General features: G+C 41.2%; 1 long non-coding RNA gene across 5 annotated transcripts in view; it reads left to right on the top strand.

Annotated features, from left to right (window-relative positions):
• LOC137165327 (uncharacterized) overlaps window positions 1-14,656 on the top strand; it is a 55,109-nt gene that overhangs the window by 23,458 nt on the left and 16,995 nt on the right. The window contains exon 1 of one of the 5 annotated variants that reach the window (XR_010923336.1): window positions 8,911-9,054. The exons of 2 other annotated variants lie outside the window; for them this stretch is intronic. This is a non-coding gene — a long non-coding RNA (uncharacterized lncRNA). Of the gene's footprint in view, window positions 1-8,910; window positions 9,055-10,097; window positions 10,172-13,088; window positions 13,224-14,656 lie in introns of those variants that run through there. 2 more of the 5 variants (XR_010923337.1, XR_010923331.1) reach the window with 2 other exon arrangements.

Consider the following 14,656-nt stretch of genomic DNA (forward strand, 5'->3'; position numbering starts at 1 on the left):
TCTGCTTTCCTCTTCCCCTCAGTGAGAATGGCCTGGCTTAACCCCTCTTTCTTGTTCTCTTAGGACCTCTGCATTGAAATGTGCTGGACAGCTGAACCCAAGATCACCCCAAATTGGTGTTTGCCAGTCTGGGGGAAGCAAAAGGTTGGGAAAGCAGGATTTGATAACAAACAGGACTTTTGTTTCCTCAGGCCCCTCTTTCCCCAACTCTTATTTTTATCTCTCTTTCTTTTTCTTTTTATTCTTGGTCCCCGAAAGCTGTGAAATGCAGAGTAGCAGTGATGGTGGTGGGGTGACGAAAGTGTGTTGCTTCACATTAACAGAACTAGAATCCTTACTGCAGGACTCCCATGTTTCTCATTACTCAGGGGTCTAAAGAAGTAACTCCTGATCCTGAATACTTCAAGAGATTCCTGAACTGTCAGCAACCCTTGTGGTTGAGAACTCTACTAACTTTCACTAGACAGCTGATTTTTCAGTTCCACTTACTTTCCAGTCTGCCAAAATCTTGACTAAGATTTTTTTTTTGGTTGACTTGCTTTTGCCCAAAGGCTACAAATCTAACATCCACCTCTCTTCACTCTTAGACTGGCTGAGCAAAGATGTCTGTCTACCCTTCTGATTCCTTACCATGTCTCTATTTATTCCTGTCCAGAGCAAGCAACACACTCTGCAGCCTAATAGCACACATCAGAATTTTTCTCTCATTCTGAATATAGGCTGCAGCTGTCCTGTCCTCACAGCTGTCAGAGCTGGCAAGACATCACGGACATTCTTCAGTACTTTATTCTCTGCCTCTTCATTTCCCTCTGCAGGCTCCCCCATCTTACTTTTCCTCCTTTATATTCTCATTCCCTGATGTTTTCCTAACCTCACACCAAGTCGGCTCATTTTCCCTCCCTCTGGTTTTTGTGCCTCCGTGTTGTTTGGTTAAGAGAATTTTAGCTCAAGCCCCATTGGAAACATGTACAACTAACTAAAATTCAAATCTTGTCGTCTCTGTTTCCTCCTCTAGTTCCTCCCCTCTCCCTGACTATTTACATTAAGGCAAATTTTGCTCTTAGTTAAGTCTCTATAATCGTATTCACTTTCTTGATGTTTCATAGAATTTAGCCCATTAGCATATAAAACACATTTAAATCAGTTTAATAAATAGCAGAGGAGACTACTTACTTAATCTGGTTTGAGTATTCCAGATTCTGATATCCTTTAGTGATACCACTCATGGAGTGAGGAGCAATGCTTTGTGAGGGAGAGTGACAGAGGGACCTAGTGATACAATTTAGAGACAATTATGACAACATGTGACTTAAGGGCCTGATCCTGTGAGGTGCAGAATGAGGGTATTGAGCACCTTGTAGGACTGGTTCCTTTACTGTGCTTATATTTCCCTCGGTAAAATTCTTTGTACATTAAATAAGGTGAAAGCTGAATTTTAGAAGTAAGGGGAAGAAAACAGAAACTCTGTATACCTGTTATACAACGTAAGGGCTGGTATGTAGGGAGAAATTTAACAGTATAACTACTGTGAATAAACCATTCCAGAATAGCTCCCCAAAATTCTGTTCCAGAATAAAAGTAACTCTTCTAGGATAATTATTCCATGCACAAAGAAGTTAAAACAGATAGCGATAGTTACATGTTTAACTTGCTTGCATGGCCCGTTACCATAGCATCTGAGTATCTCACAATCTTTAATGTATTATCCTCACAATGCCTTGGTGAGGTGCTAGTAGACCCATTTTACAGATGGAGAACTTAGATGTCTTAGATGTCTAAATACCTTAGATGTCTTAAATGTCTTAGATGTCTAAATACCTTTGAGGAGCTGGGCGCTAACAATTTGCCCAAGGACACATAAGAAGTCTGTGGTGGAGCAGGGACTTGAACCAAGGGTCCCGAGTCCTAGATTAGTGCTTTAACCATTGGACAGTCCTTCCTCTATGTTCAGCAAAGTACTTAAGATGTACTGCTGTATCGCTTCACTGTAGACACTCATTAAGCATCAGGAATGGTTCTCCCATCACCATTGTTAATTCACCTCCCTGAGAGACAGTTGCTAGGTTGACGGAAGAATTCTTCTGTTGACCTTTTGCTGTCTATTTGGGGGGTTAGGTTGGTGTAACTCTGTCCCTCAGAGGGTACATTTTTTCCCCACACCCCTGAGCAATATAGCGGGGTCGACTTAACTTTTTAATGTAGACCTGGCCACAGTTAGATAACGCCAACTGACTCACAAGGTGTTATTTGCTCTGTGAATATCCCATAGGTGATTGAGTGAGATAAATACCATCATAATCTAAAACCAGAATATTTGGCTTCATATGTTGTTAATTTTAAACAATAAAAACCACTTAGTCTCCACTTTTGAATAATTATTAACTACAGAAGCTCCTGAGCCAACCCACCAGATATAATCGCCCATTTACATACTGCTTAACCTGGTGATAGAACTGATTTTGACCCCATTTTGTGCAGTCATTGAATAAGACATTACAGTCCTTTCCTGAACTCGTGTGGAGATCGAATGAGCACTGCAGAGTCTCTAAAGCCAAGAGTCGGACTTCTTAAAAGTAGAGCTAATACTCTGTTTTGATTACTAACTCCAGGCTGAGAATAAAATGCTAGCCAAGTCAGAATTCTTTAACCATTGTATTACTGTGTAAACAACATTTTTGAAAAATCTTGGGGCTTCCTTTCATAACTTCTTACCATGAGTTTTTAGGACCTCATTTGGTTCACTTAGAAACAGGGCCTGGAGCTGCCCCCTTGTGCTTAACTGATGCATCTGTTTTCCTCCTGTGGGTTCTCTATGCACCTGGCATGCACCATACAAGGCTATAGACATCAGCAATTAAAGGTATGTGCAGGTGGGATTTGCAAAAGCATGTAAAGCTTTGCAAAATTTCCAGCATGGCTGTGTGTTTAAATCTACAGAGGGGAGGAATTTGACCATCCCTTATTCAGAAACCTTAGAAAATGTTGTTTCACTAAATACTGCTTGTCTCCTTCTGTGCTAAAAGTAGGTTGAATGTCGCAGATGTAGAAATTGGGACAAACCACCTACATTCAGCCTGGTGTTCACCAGGGTGCCCTCTGTAGTTATTGGGAGCTGCAACATAGGGCCTCAGAATCCATGATACCTCATTTTAAATGCCAATTTACCTCCGCCCCCTACAAATCTCTAGTTATTTCACCTTTGCTATTGAACATTATTGACAGCAGAGAAGACAAGTCACAAAAGGGGATGTCTAACTCCCATTGAAATCAATGGCAGGTGGGTGCCTAAATAGCTTTGTGAATCCTACCTAATGAAATTAAAAAGATATCACTTTACTTTTCCTGAACTATGGTATTTCTTGTGCAGGTTAAAAGGCTCAATATGCTTAATCAATGGACAAAGAGAGAGATGCACATAAGAACACCGCCCCTTCCCTCATCATATAGCTTCCTCCCCTAGCTGTGACAGATGCTTCTCTCTCTCTAAATATATATAAAGTAAAAGAATCATTAATCATCCCACTTGGATTTTCTTGTCAGATGCTTAAATTCTACTAACCTAATATAAGACTGGTTTTTGATCAATCTAAGCAGCATCCAGATAGTTCTCTAGCACTCTTCTCTGAGTATCTAGCTAGGCAAGGCAAGCATAGTTAAATGAACACAGATACAAGCTAGAATGTTAATTGTTACAGTGTGAACTCTGTTATCTGTTACCAGGCACTTTTAGTCAATAAGACCACAGCAGTCTCCTGGGGCTGTATCCAAAGCCTTTTGAAGGCAAGAGAAAGATTCCCATTGACTTAAAGGGGCTTTGGATCAGGTCACTGATATTCTAATTAGCCTATCTACTAGAAACTGAGATTATTATTGAAGTATTGTGAAAAACAGACATCTAACGTCCTTCCCCAGTCACTCTCTCTGATCCTGGAAGGAAGGGACTATGTAGTATTATGTCCTCCAAGAGACACGTAACTTCTTATTTCAAATCCATTGGAAAAATATGTTACAAATTAACGTTGTACTGAGTGCCCCATATTTTTTCAATGTATATAATTAAGAACATGCAGAGGAATCAGACATGTAAAACAGATTTCTGGAAAGGGTTCAGCTCCTGACCTATTTTGATCATCTCATTCCTACTTTCTCTCTTGCTTTATATATATTTAAATTAATTTATGGCTGGTGAAAGGTGTCAGATTAATAGCCTTGGAGATGAAACCACAGAACAGGTATCACTATACAGATGAATAAAGACCTTTGCTCAGTGTCCAGTAGCAATAATAATAATAAAAAGGCAAATAGAATGTGATGGAAAATAATGCTGAAAATATTATAATGCTACTGGAATACTGTGTTCATTTATTTTCACCCATCACAAATAATAGAATAGGGCTTAATAGAAATAGAGATATTCCAAGCTGAACTGGACAGGGAAATGGTTTTCCTTTCCAGCAAAAGTTTTGGAGATTTAAAAAATGTTCCCACCCTGCTTTGGGGCAGACCCAAAACCTGTTGAGATAAACCCTCCCAAACAGCTGAGTTATTAGGTCACTCAGCAGGGATGTGGGAGATCTAAACTCAAGTCTCTGCTCTGCCTGATGGAGAACTTGAGTCTTCCACACCCCAGATGAATGCCCTAACCACCAGGCTATTGCACATCTGGGGCAGAGTTCTCTCTCAATGGATCCTACACCTGAGAATTCTTCCTGTGAAAAGTTGTTGAAAAATTTCAACCAACTCTAATTGTGAGACTGGCAACAGAAATAGAGGCATGGATAAAATTCCTTATGATGAGAAATTGAAATAAGGTTGTTGAGTTTAGAGATGAGATGAGTAAAAGGGAACAATATGGAGTTGTATAAAATAACGAATGGCCTAGAGAAAATAAATTGAGCACTTTGGTTTACTTTGTTATAATACTAGAATAAGGGCAGAATGGATGATGAAAGACAGCAAAATTAAAAATGATAAATGCTCAATTATCCTGTGGAACTCATTGCCACAAGCTATAAAAAAAGAAAAATTTGACTTTTGGAAGGGATCTAATGCCTCATGCTTCAGAACGTAAGCCAATCACTTCCTTGTGAAGTTTAGAAAGAGAGTCTCTCTGGGGACAGGTTAGATGCCTACTGAGGGATTCTTGACTGTACCTCTGAAGCATCCAGTACTGGCAACTTTTGGAGAAAAGCAATTGGACTAGATGGACCACTGCTTTGATGCAGTTCTTGTGTCACTATTCATTAGAACCTCAGCAGGAATGAACTCCACACTGTATCACAGTGGCACTAATGGGATGAGAAAAAAATGACATCCATAAAAGAGAAGAACTGACAAATATTTTTAATGGAAATCTTAAAAAAAAAAAAAAAAAAAAATCAAATCATAGAGGAGAATCACTCACCCCGCACCCCCACACTTCAAAAAAAGCATTTTGGAAACAGATCAACATATGCCCCAGACCTCCTTAAACTACAGGCAATGGTTTCAGTAGCAAAGGTCTGAAAGAAAAAGTTTGGCATATTGCAAGGTTTCAGTTAAACTCTTTTATAGTTTGAACAACTTTTCAATGAGAATGTCTTCTGTGTTTAGGGTGGTGTTGAACATTTGATCAAAAATACACCCACTGTGTAATAATACTCAGCACATACATAGTGTATGACAAACATCAACTAATTATTGTAAGCCCTTCAAGGCAGGGACTATCTTTTTGTTCTGTGTTTGTACAGCACCTAGCACAATGGGGCCCTGATTTGTGACTGGAGCTCCCAGTTGCTACCCCAGTACAGGTAGAAAATAATAATAATCACCTCCTTGCCTCTTTAGAGTAGTAATGTCGTTTTAATACACTGATTTTTCTGGAGGAAAATGAGAAGTGACTTGCCTAAGGCTATGAAATGGCTCAGTGTCTGAGCTCTGGTATTCCTGCTTTTTAGTTCTGGGGGCAGACTGCCAGTGGCATAGTGTGGGTCTCTGGCACCTGGGACCCATACTTACATTGGTGTCCCCTCCATTGGCAGCAGCGCCCTGCGGGAATGGGGGGGGGGGGGTCTGCAGGCCCGTGTTCCACTCTCCTCCACTTCCCCCCTGTTGGAGGTAGTGGCAGCAGCGGCGGCAATGCTCCGAGGGTGGGGGCATCGTGGTTTTTGTGGGTCCATTTCCTGCTCTTCCCCAACTGTGGGGGCTGCCTGGCAATGGGCGGGGGGCATGATGGCCTCTAGTTCCTGCAGCTTCCTCCTTGCGTCCAAGCGCAGGGGCAGAGGGGCTGGGAGGATGCCTTGGCTGCCTGTGACCGAGAGCGGCTCCTCCTCCGAGGGCCTGGCTGGCACCTCCCCCAGGCCAGTGCCCGGGGACATGGCCACCTCCTGGTACACCACTGCAGACTGCTAGCCCTCTCTGAGCTTTAGTGTGTATGTAGTTTACAAGACCTCATTCAGGCAGAAAACATTTTCATTCCCAACTTCCAGAAAATAAACCTTCCATTAATTGACTCACTTGTAAATTATAAACACCAATAGCAGCATGTATTCATTATTGGCAAGGCTTTTCAGCTCACTTATTCAAAAAGAAAGGGAAAAAAATCTTTGCAGATTTCAAGTGAAAACGTAGATTCAAACACGGCCTCCGATTGTGCTCCTGAGATCTGTGCTTCTCCTTGGCCACATTCACCCTACCCCCCTGACCTCAGGAGTCCTCTCTGGGATCCACACATGGAGAGGGGTGGAGTCAGAATGCTACCCCCCCCCACAGCGGCCTTCCCTTGATGGTACTTTGCTGGATCACTGGGAGCCACTGCAGCTAGGAGTCCAGTGCTGCAGTGGGGGTAGATGGTCTCTGTACCTCCCCCGGGATCTGACAGGTTTGGGAGGGTATCCTTTCCAATGAAGGGTGAAGGATAACCTGCACTCCCAGTTCTCAAGGGGATGATGCAGGGGAATCTCCATGAGGAAACCAACCAGAGGGGAGATTTCTTTGCACAAAAGTCCCTGTCCAAGCTTTTCTCACACAGAGATTCTGGAGCATAATTATTCCCCAGATTCAGTCAAAAATAAAGACAAAAGTGCAGCAGTTTACCTGCTCTGATAAGCATGTTACTCAGAGCCATGCTGCTAGAGGGCTATTGAATTCTGCCTTCTTACTTGCTGAAGTCTATCAACAATGCCTCTTATAAAGATGCACTTCACTGTAACACAGAGACCTTTTCTGGGGTTGAGGTGAGCATGTGGCTCTGAAAATTGGGCTTTCCTCTAATTCTAGTTCCCTCCCCTCTCAGTTCCCCATTTGCAGGCCCCCTGAATCCTCCCCATGAGCAATTAACCTCCAGGAGCCCTTAAGGTCACTCTCCCCTGCAGACAGGATAAATTCTACAGGGAGTGGGGGGAAGGATAAGCAGGGTGTTGCTTTCCTCAGGGTGGGGAAGAGGCAGCGGTGGACACTCTCTGTGTCTCTCTCCATCCCTAAATTGTCCCAATGCTCCTGTTTGTAACTAACCCACTTGGGCAGTTAGTGGGATTTGAACCCTGAAATACTAAAAACCTGTTTTTAACCACTTGAACTAAAAAAGCAATTCTCCACATGGATTCTGTAGTAGACTCATAAACCACCTTATGTGGACCAACCACCTGAAAGGAACATAGACCAGTACTCTCCTAGCATCATTTTCACATGTGCTCACTTCTCTGTGCTCAAACAAAACCATTTTCTGTATGCTTACCACAACAAGAGTCCTGGGTTAGCTGCTTTGAAACTCTAGCTACCCTCCTTGGCTTATACAAACAGCCTTACAAAAGGCAAACACTGTCCTTCCAGCCCAGAATCTTGTTCACGATGAGATTCCTGAGCAATTTTGCAGTTAGGGAATAGGATACCACAAATATAAATTAAAATAAAAAAGAGGAAGTGAAAACAGAATCCGGGCAAGGGAAAGTTTTGGCCAGGACACCAAAAATGAGACATGGATGAATGGTTGGAAGAACATCCTTTTTTTGTTGTCATGTAGTGTACATTCTTTTTTGCATTTCAGCTGCCTTGGAAATGTAAAATCAGAGGAAAAAATCCTAGTAGGGGTTTATCTGAGTAGGATAGTGGTTGTGCAGTGACAAATGACCTGACTCAATGGTAATTTTCCATCAAAGAAGCTAAGTAGTACAAGTTTGGAGGTGGGGGTGTTTGAAGGGTATAGGTGGGAGGGAACCTTCACCACTCAGTGATTGACAGATGAAGATGAAAATATAGGGTATTCTGTATTGCCTGAATAGGGACTGTAAAATTTGACCATGTAGTCTATTAATTGATAATGCCTGAATTATATTTCCTCCTGGGTGTCTTATGATCTTACATTGATTCCTAATGCAGATTTGTAAATTAAAAGATTAGCTGTATCATTGCATTCCAGTGTTTCCCATAAATATTTGAAGAACTGTTAAAACAACAACCTCCCCCCTCCAGATTCTTGCAGTATAATTCAAAAGATCCTAATGTTCTTGAAATGACTGATTTTCCCTTTGATTATCATTCTCGTTACTGGTGATTATATTAAAGTATCACCCTAATGATAGCAACAAGGCACTCTTCCACACAACAGTAAACAATTATTTGGTTTAAACAAGGTGTGTCATTAGTAACTATGGTGACATGTTCAAAATGGATGCATTTAATCACTCATGTACTCTGTGAAAGTCAACAGAGTTACATCAGATCTGAATTTGGCCCATCATCTCTTGTTCGGAAAAAATGCTGATAACTGTACACCTCAGAAAAGGGAGAACAATAGCTCTTACGCTTTGGGTTGAATTACTGTCCTTGCCATTAGGCAAACAGCTGATGCCTGTGGCAATCTCTCAGTAGCTTTGTGTAGAAAACCTTACTACACAAGCCACCAGTTAAAGAACAGAGAAAAAGATTGGAGTTAAAACTGTACGGGCTGGTTGAGCCCAGAAAACTCTGATAAGCATTTTCCCACTGGACTATTTCTTTTACTTCAAGACTGTTGCCATTAAGGATGCCTTTGCGTGCCTTAGAAACCTGAGTGCTCATTAACTTAGACCTTATTTGGTAAGTGTTTCAAAGTTAAGGTTAATTAAAGCAGAAAAAAAAAAAAAAAATGAAAAGAAGGAAATTCTACTTACCAGGACTAATCTCTTCAGTAAGATCTTAATGTGTGCTGGGAAACCTACTGAATCTTAAGCAGCTGTTTTACTGCAAATCGTCACACAGTTTAGCATGAATCCCAGTTATGCTGCAGACAGTTTCCTTTCTGAGAGTAGCTTGAAATTTCAAGCCCTCAAACTGTGTTTTAAAAAGTTTATTCCCTTTGCTTCTATTCCGAGCTTCCTGCAGCAGCTTCAGGTTTTGGCTCAACTTTGCCAAAGGCATATTTTTATTATTGTGTAATGGGATTGAGCCTCTTCCTTGTGTCACGTGATATGGGAAGAAACTTTTTTCACACACATGGCCAAAAAGCTCTTGATGCTTGGGATTCCCCCCCACCCTTTTCTCTTTCTCTTTCTCCGTTACAGACTAGTCTAAAAGGTTCAGGCCTTGTCTGACTCATGTGTAAACAGTTCAGAGTTTGCCTGATGCAGAGACTGTCTGTGTAAAGAGAGTTTATAGGGAGATAGATTAGCTTAGATTGACCCAGGGGAAAAAATTCACATTTGATCCTTAACATATTGGCAAGAGAGGAAGATCTTACCCTGGGAACTAAAACTCTGCAATCAGTTCTAAAATGACTTAGGCAAATTGGTGGCAGGAGACTAGTCCCAAGCCTGGAAGTGAAATAAGTTATTCCACTGCCATCATTAATCACTGACATCATTGTTAATCAGACAGTGCAACTCTACAGCTTTACAAACCTTAATCAGGTGTGCCGCCTCATTCTCTCTTACTCACCTCTGCTGCATACACACACACGCTACAAGAACAATGACAATCATTCTCTACTGTTTTATTTATTATTGTATGGTGTATTCATATTTTGAATTTGATACAGTGATGGCAGGTCCTTGCAATTCTCTCGTCTTTCCCTTTCTTTAAAAAGTTTGTTTGCTTTATAATTTTCAAAGTGTTCACAAGGAAAAGCAAACACAGAAACTTATCTGGTGGATAAAGAAGAAAATACTAACAGCAGTATAGCAACCTTAATTTATAAATCTCAAAATGCATTACAGAGGTAAGAATTTTCATCATCCTTTTGTTTTATTAAAGAGACAGTGTCTGGAATGACTAGGGCCTGGTCCACACATAAAACTTAGGTCAACATAGCTGTGTTGCTCAGGACTGAAAATGTTTGTGCCCTGAGCACTCTAGTTAGGTTGACTGAGCCCCTGGTTTAGACATAGCTAGGTCAACAAAAGGATTCTTCTGTCAACCTAGCTACTGCATCAGAGAGCTGGACTAACTACAACTATGGAAAAGCCCTTTCAGTTGACATAGGAGGCATCTATGCTATGTGCCGCTAAGGCAGCTGTAGTGTGGATGTGCCCTCAGACTTTTTCAGGTGGGATTTAGAACGAGTGGATGACTGTGACAACTGGATGTTTGAAGAGCTTTTTTGCTGGAAACAGGATGAGTAAGAAGTTGCTCCCCAATGCACACAGTAATCTTGTGCATCTGATGGCAAGAAGCGGACACAGCCTATAAACAAGTATCTGAATGTGGGTTATTTTCAGACTTGTTCATCTTTAGCATGGAGACAGAAGGGGTGGCTTTCAGGGAAAGTTGTATACAGACCTTTTGCTCATCCCTGCATCCTAGATACTTTTAGACCCATTACCATAGTAACTGAGCACCTGGCAATATTTAATGTATTGATCAACACAAGATCCCTGTGAGGTAGGGCAGTCCTATAGACCACATTTTGCAGATGGGGAACTGAGGCACAAAGGGGCTAAGTGACTTCCCCAAGGAAGTCTGGTGCAGAGCATGCACTTGATCCAGATCTCCTCAAGCGCCAGGCTGACACTCTAACCACTGGGCTGACACTCTAACCACTGACACTCTAACTCAGTGCAGCTTGCTGGTACTTCACGTGTCAAGAAACGACTCTCCCCAAGCATCTGGAATTCCATGTTTTGCCTGACATGGGGCTTTCTGAGTCTTCTGCTGCTGGCATTGATAGAATGACACTCATGGTGACAGCTGGCAGCATGTGTGCCTACCAGCATCCAACTTGTTTCACTGCTTCCCAGTGCTGATTTAATACATCAGGAGAACTGAACTATTGACATTTTGCAGGCAACTGGTACCCTTCTTCCAGGGTGATAATGTGAAACTGCTGTTTGCACTGAAAATAAGAAAAGAAAATCCACAAATACAATCTGTTCTTTACTCTTAGCCTCTCTTTCTCCTTTCGACCCCATTGCTCAAAGTTAATCATCTGGTGGACATATGGCATGCAATAATACTATTAAATTTTGTATGAGTCCATCAAATAGTGTTTGTGATGAGAGCATAGGTTTGCTAGGGACAATGAGGGAAATTCATATAGCCACGTAGATAGCTTAACTAATTATTTGATTTTTTTTCATGATAAGGAGAAAATATAGCCTTTTGATGTTATACTAGAACTTTTTTTTCTCCCATTGACGTCAATGGAAGGTTTATTATTTAATTATATTACCATGGTGCCTAACCAAGATCAGGGCTCCATTTTGCAAGGGGCTGCCCAAATGCACAGTGAAAAACAGTCCCTGTCCCACAAATTCCTACTGATTTCAATGGGAGCAGAGTTAGGCCAACACTGAGGGCTTTTGAATGTCCCACCCTAGATTCGCAAGCATGGTTTTAGTCTGTTTGAGGAAAGAAGGCAAAATTGGTTGGTAGTCCATTTCCATTTCCCAGTGAGACTGAAAGCTGTCCCTACAACACTTTGGCAATCTCAACACAGATATCAGGCCTAGCTGGGTATGGAGATCTGTGGTGTATGTAGCTAAAATGCCTCTGTGCAAAGGCTGGAGATGACACCAGTGCTGTTGCAATACATACGTCATTTACTTAGAAGCTACACTGCTCTTTTGTGTATAAAGGTCAGAGTACAAAGTAAAGACCTAGAGACGCAAATTTAAATTGAACATACTACTACCCACATATACTACATAGACTCCAAGCAATGCAATGGGTGCAGAACTAACTACCCTCTGTCCCTCATGGTCTCCTCCATGTCAGAGGTGGGGTAGCAGAGGGCAAATCTGCATGTAGCCGCCCAGGCTATCTCTGGACTTAGGATAAATAGAGGCCTCCGGGTCCTGAGTCTGTTAATGTAGCCCTTTCCATGAGTGCTACATTAACTATTTCCTCACACACCTCAAAATGGTGGAAGAATCTGTGTACGTCAGACAAATGTGTCTCATTTACTTGAAATCACCTCAGTCAAAACATAGGCTTAAATCTGCTGCATTTATGTGTTTGTGTGATTAACCTTGAGGTGTTTGCTATCTAGTGGAGATTGTCAATGAGTTGTGAGTGCTCTACTAGAATCATTTCCCCAAAGCGCTCTGATTTTCTTAACTTTGACTTCCTGCTGCTCTTGGAACATTCTGAGATTGGGTCCAGCTGTGTTTTTTTATTTTAGAAGAATAAAATAATATTTTGCACTTCTATAGCACCTCACTAACCTTAATTAATTAAGCCTCATAGCATCCTAGGAGGTATGCAAGAATTTTACAGATGAGGCACAGAAATGTTCACAGGAGTTACTGAAGGTCACACAAGTGAAACTAGGACTCTAATCCAAGAGTCGTGGCTCCCTGTTCTCTAGATGCTAGACAACGATCCCTTCCCATTAAAAAAAAAAAATGCTTATTTAAAAAAAAAAAAAGGCATTTGATTGCAGAAAAAAGTACCGTATAGGCATGGAACACTCATGGGATTCTTGAATATTTAGTAGAGGGGTTCTCATGGTGGGTTCCTGTTAAATGAAAACTGTAAGGTGATACATCACCGTGCCCCATATGACTCAATCAATTCACACAGAGGGTGGATCACATCTTGTCAAATAAAATGACTCCCACCAACCCAATTTAGCTGCCATAATTGCTCAGCTCTGCTTTCCTTGCATTGAAAATGCTCACATAACATCACCACCTCAGGGCTTAGAAGACCCATGTCAAGCTCTTGCTTTGTCTGTAGGATTTGCACACGTGGCTGAGGAGCATGCTGTGGCTGTCCTGTGAACTAGAAAATCATCTTTGAAATAAGGAAAGTAAGCCTTTGTGTCAACTAAGGTGAGAATGCACATTTATAACCTGCTTTGAAGTCACTAAGGGCAGGTCTACACTAGAAGCGCTACATCTGGTGAATTCAGTGTATGCTGACGAGAGAGCACTCTCTCTCTATCTTTTTCACACCCTGAGTGACAAACGTTAGAATGACTTAAGTGGTAGTGTAGACCTGACCTTAGACTTGAGTCAGGCACTCGGATACCATAGCGACGTATGTGGTATAGGTATCTGCTTAGATAGCACTTCCTGAAGAGATCAATGCAGTGAAATAAAGCTGAGAGGGTAAAGAGATAAAGCTAAAGACGTCTTCGCAGTACCAGATGAGAGAGAGAATTTCAGTCTGCCTCATTATCATAAAAACTAGGTTTCTGTGCACACCTGAGATGGAGTCTAGCTACTAACTTCCCACTTTCTTTGACCTAGCACTCACTGTAGCTCAGAGACCCTTCTCAGAAAGGACTTTGAAAAAAATTCTATATAATAAGATGGTACCTAGATTGGTCTCTGCCCCAAAGGACTTACAAACTAAGTAGTATTAGTACAATCAACCATTTTTCTGTTCTGGGTTTGTATAACACCCTGCACCATGACTAAGCCCATTAGATACTACCACAATACAAATTAATCATAATAATATGCTAGGGTATTAAAAAGCCATTAAAATGATAGAATTTTTTGTGGGGATCATTTTTTCTTGTAAAATACAAAATAAGACTGCCCCACTGTAAACTACTTTGCAAATCCTTATTCTTCTTGAACTTCCCCCAGATATTGCGTCAATGCAGAGTGTCAAAATGTTGTAAACTATTTCTTGTTAAAACTTGCCTTAAAAATCCCCTAGCGATTGTGAGTTCATACCAAATATGAGCTAAATATTCAGCTGTTCAGACTGGATAAGTATTATACCTAAGCCTTTTACTTTGTTCCATACATGAAGTAGGCCAAGGGCACTGTGTACAGGGGAGGTAAAAGAGACACACTCAAAGGATATAAAAAGTAATTCTGGATAATTCAAAAAGTTCAACAGCACTTAAGGAAAAAGAAAAGTACAGTGTGGAGATGGGTGCTCTAATATTTGGTCCAGGACATTGTTAACAATATCAGTAGTTTGCTATTTTGTGATCAGATATGCCGTACGTCAGATGCAGAGTTGAATTCTGACCTACTAAGACTATGTGCAGAGAGATGAAACAGTTCTGAGTAGTCATGCCTTTCTCTAGGACTTTATCTGCAGGTGGAAAATAGGTCTGTACAGTAATGCTGAGCCTGGGATCAGCTCATTCTGACTTACAGGATTTCAGAAAGCTCTGCTGGAGCACATATTTGGCAATGTACTTGTACTAAATAAATAAACTAGCCTTTCATAATATGGAACAGAATAATCTTGAGAGTTAGTTTTGTGAATGTTTAGCCAAAGTCACTGCTTAAGAGTTACA

This window comes from Emydura macquarii, unplaced genomic scaffold (assembly GCF_026122565.2).
Source record: "Emydura macquarii macquarii isolate MOO-44397 ecotype Brisbane River unplaced genomic scaffold, CSIRO-AGI_Emac_v2 contig_2768, whole genome shotgun sequence".
NCBI classification, from domain to species: Eukaryota; Metazoa; Chordata; order Testudines; family Chelidae; genus Emydura; species Emydura macquarii.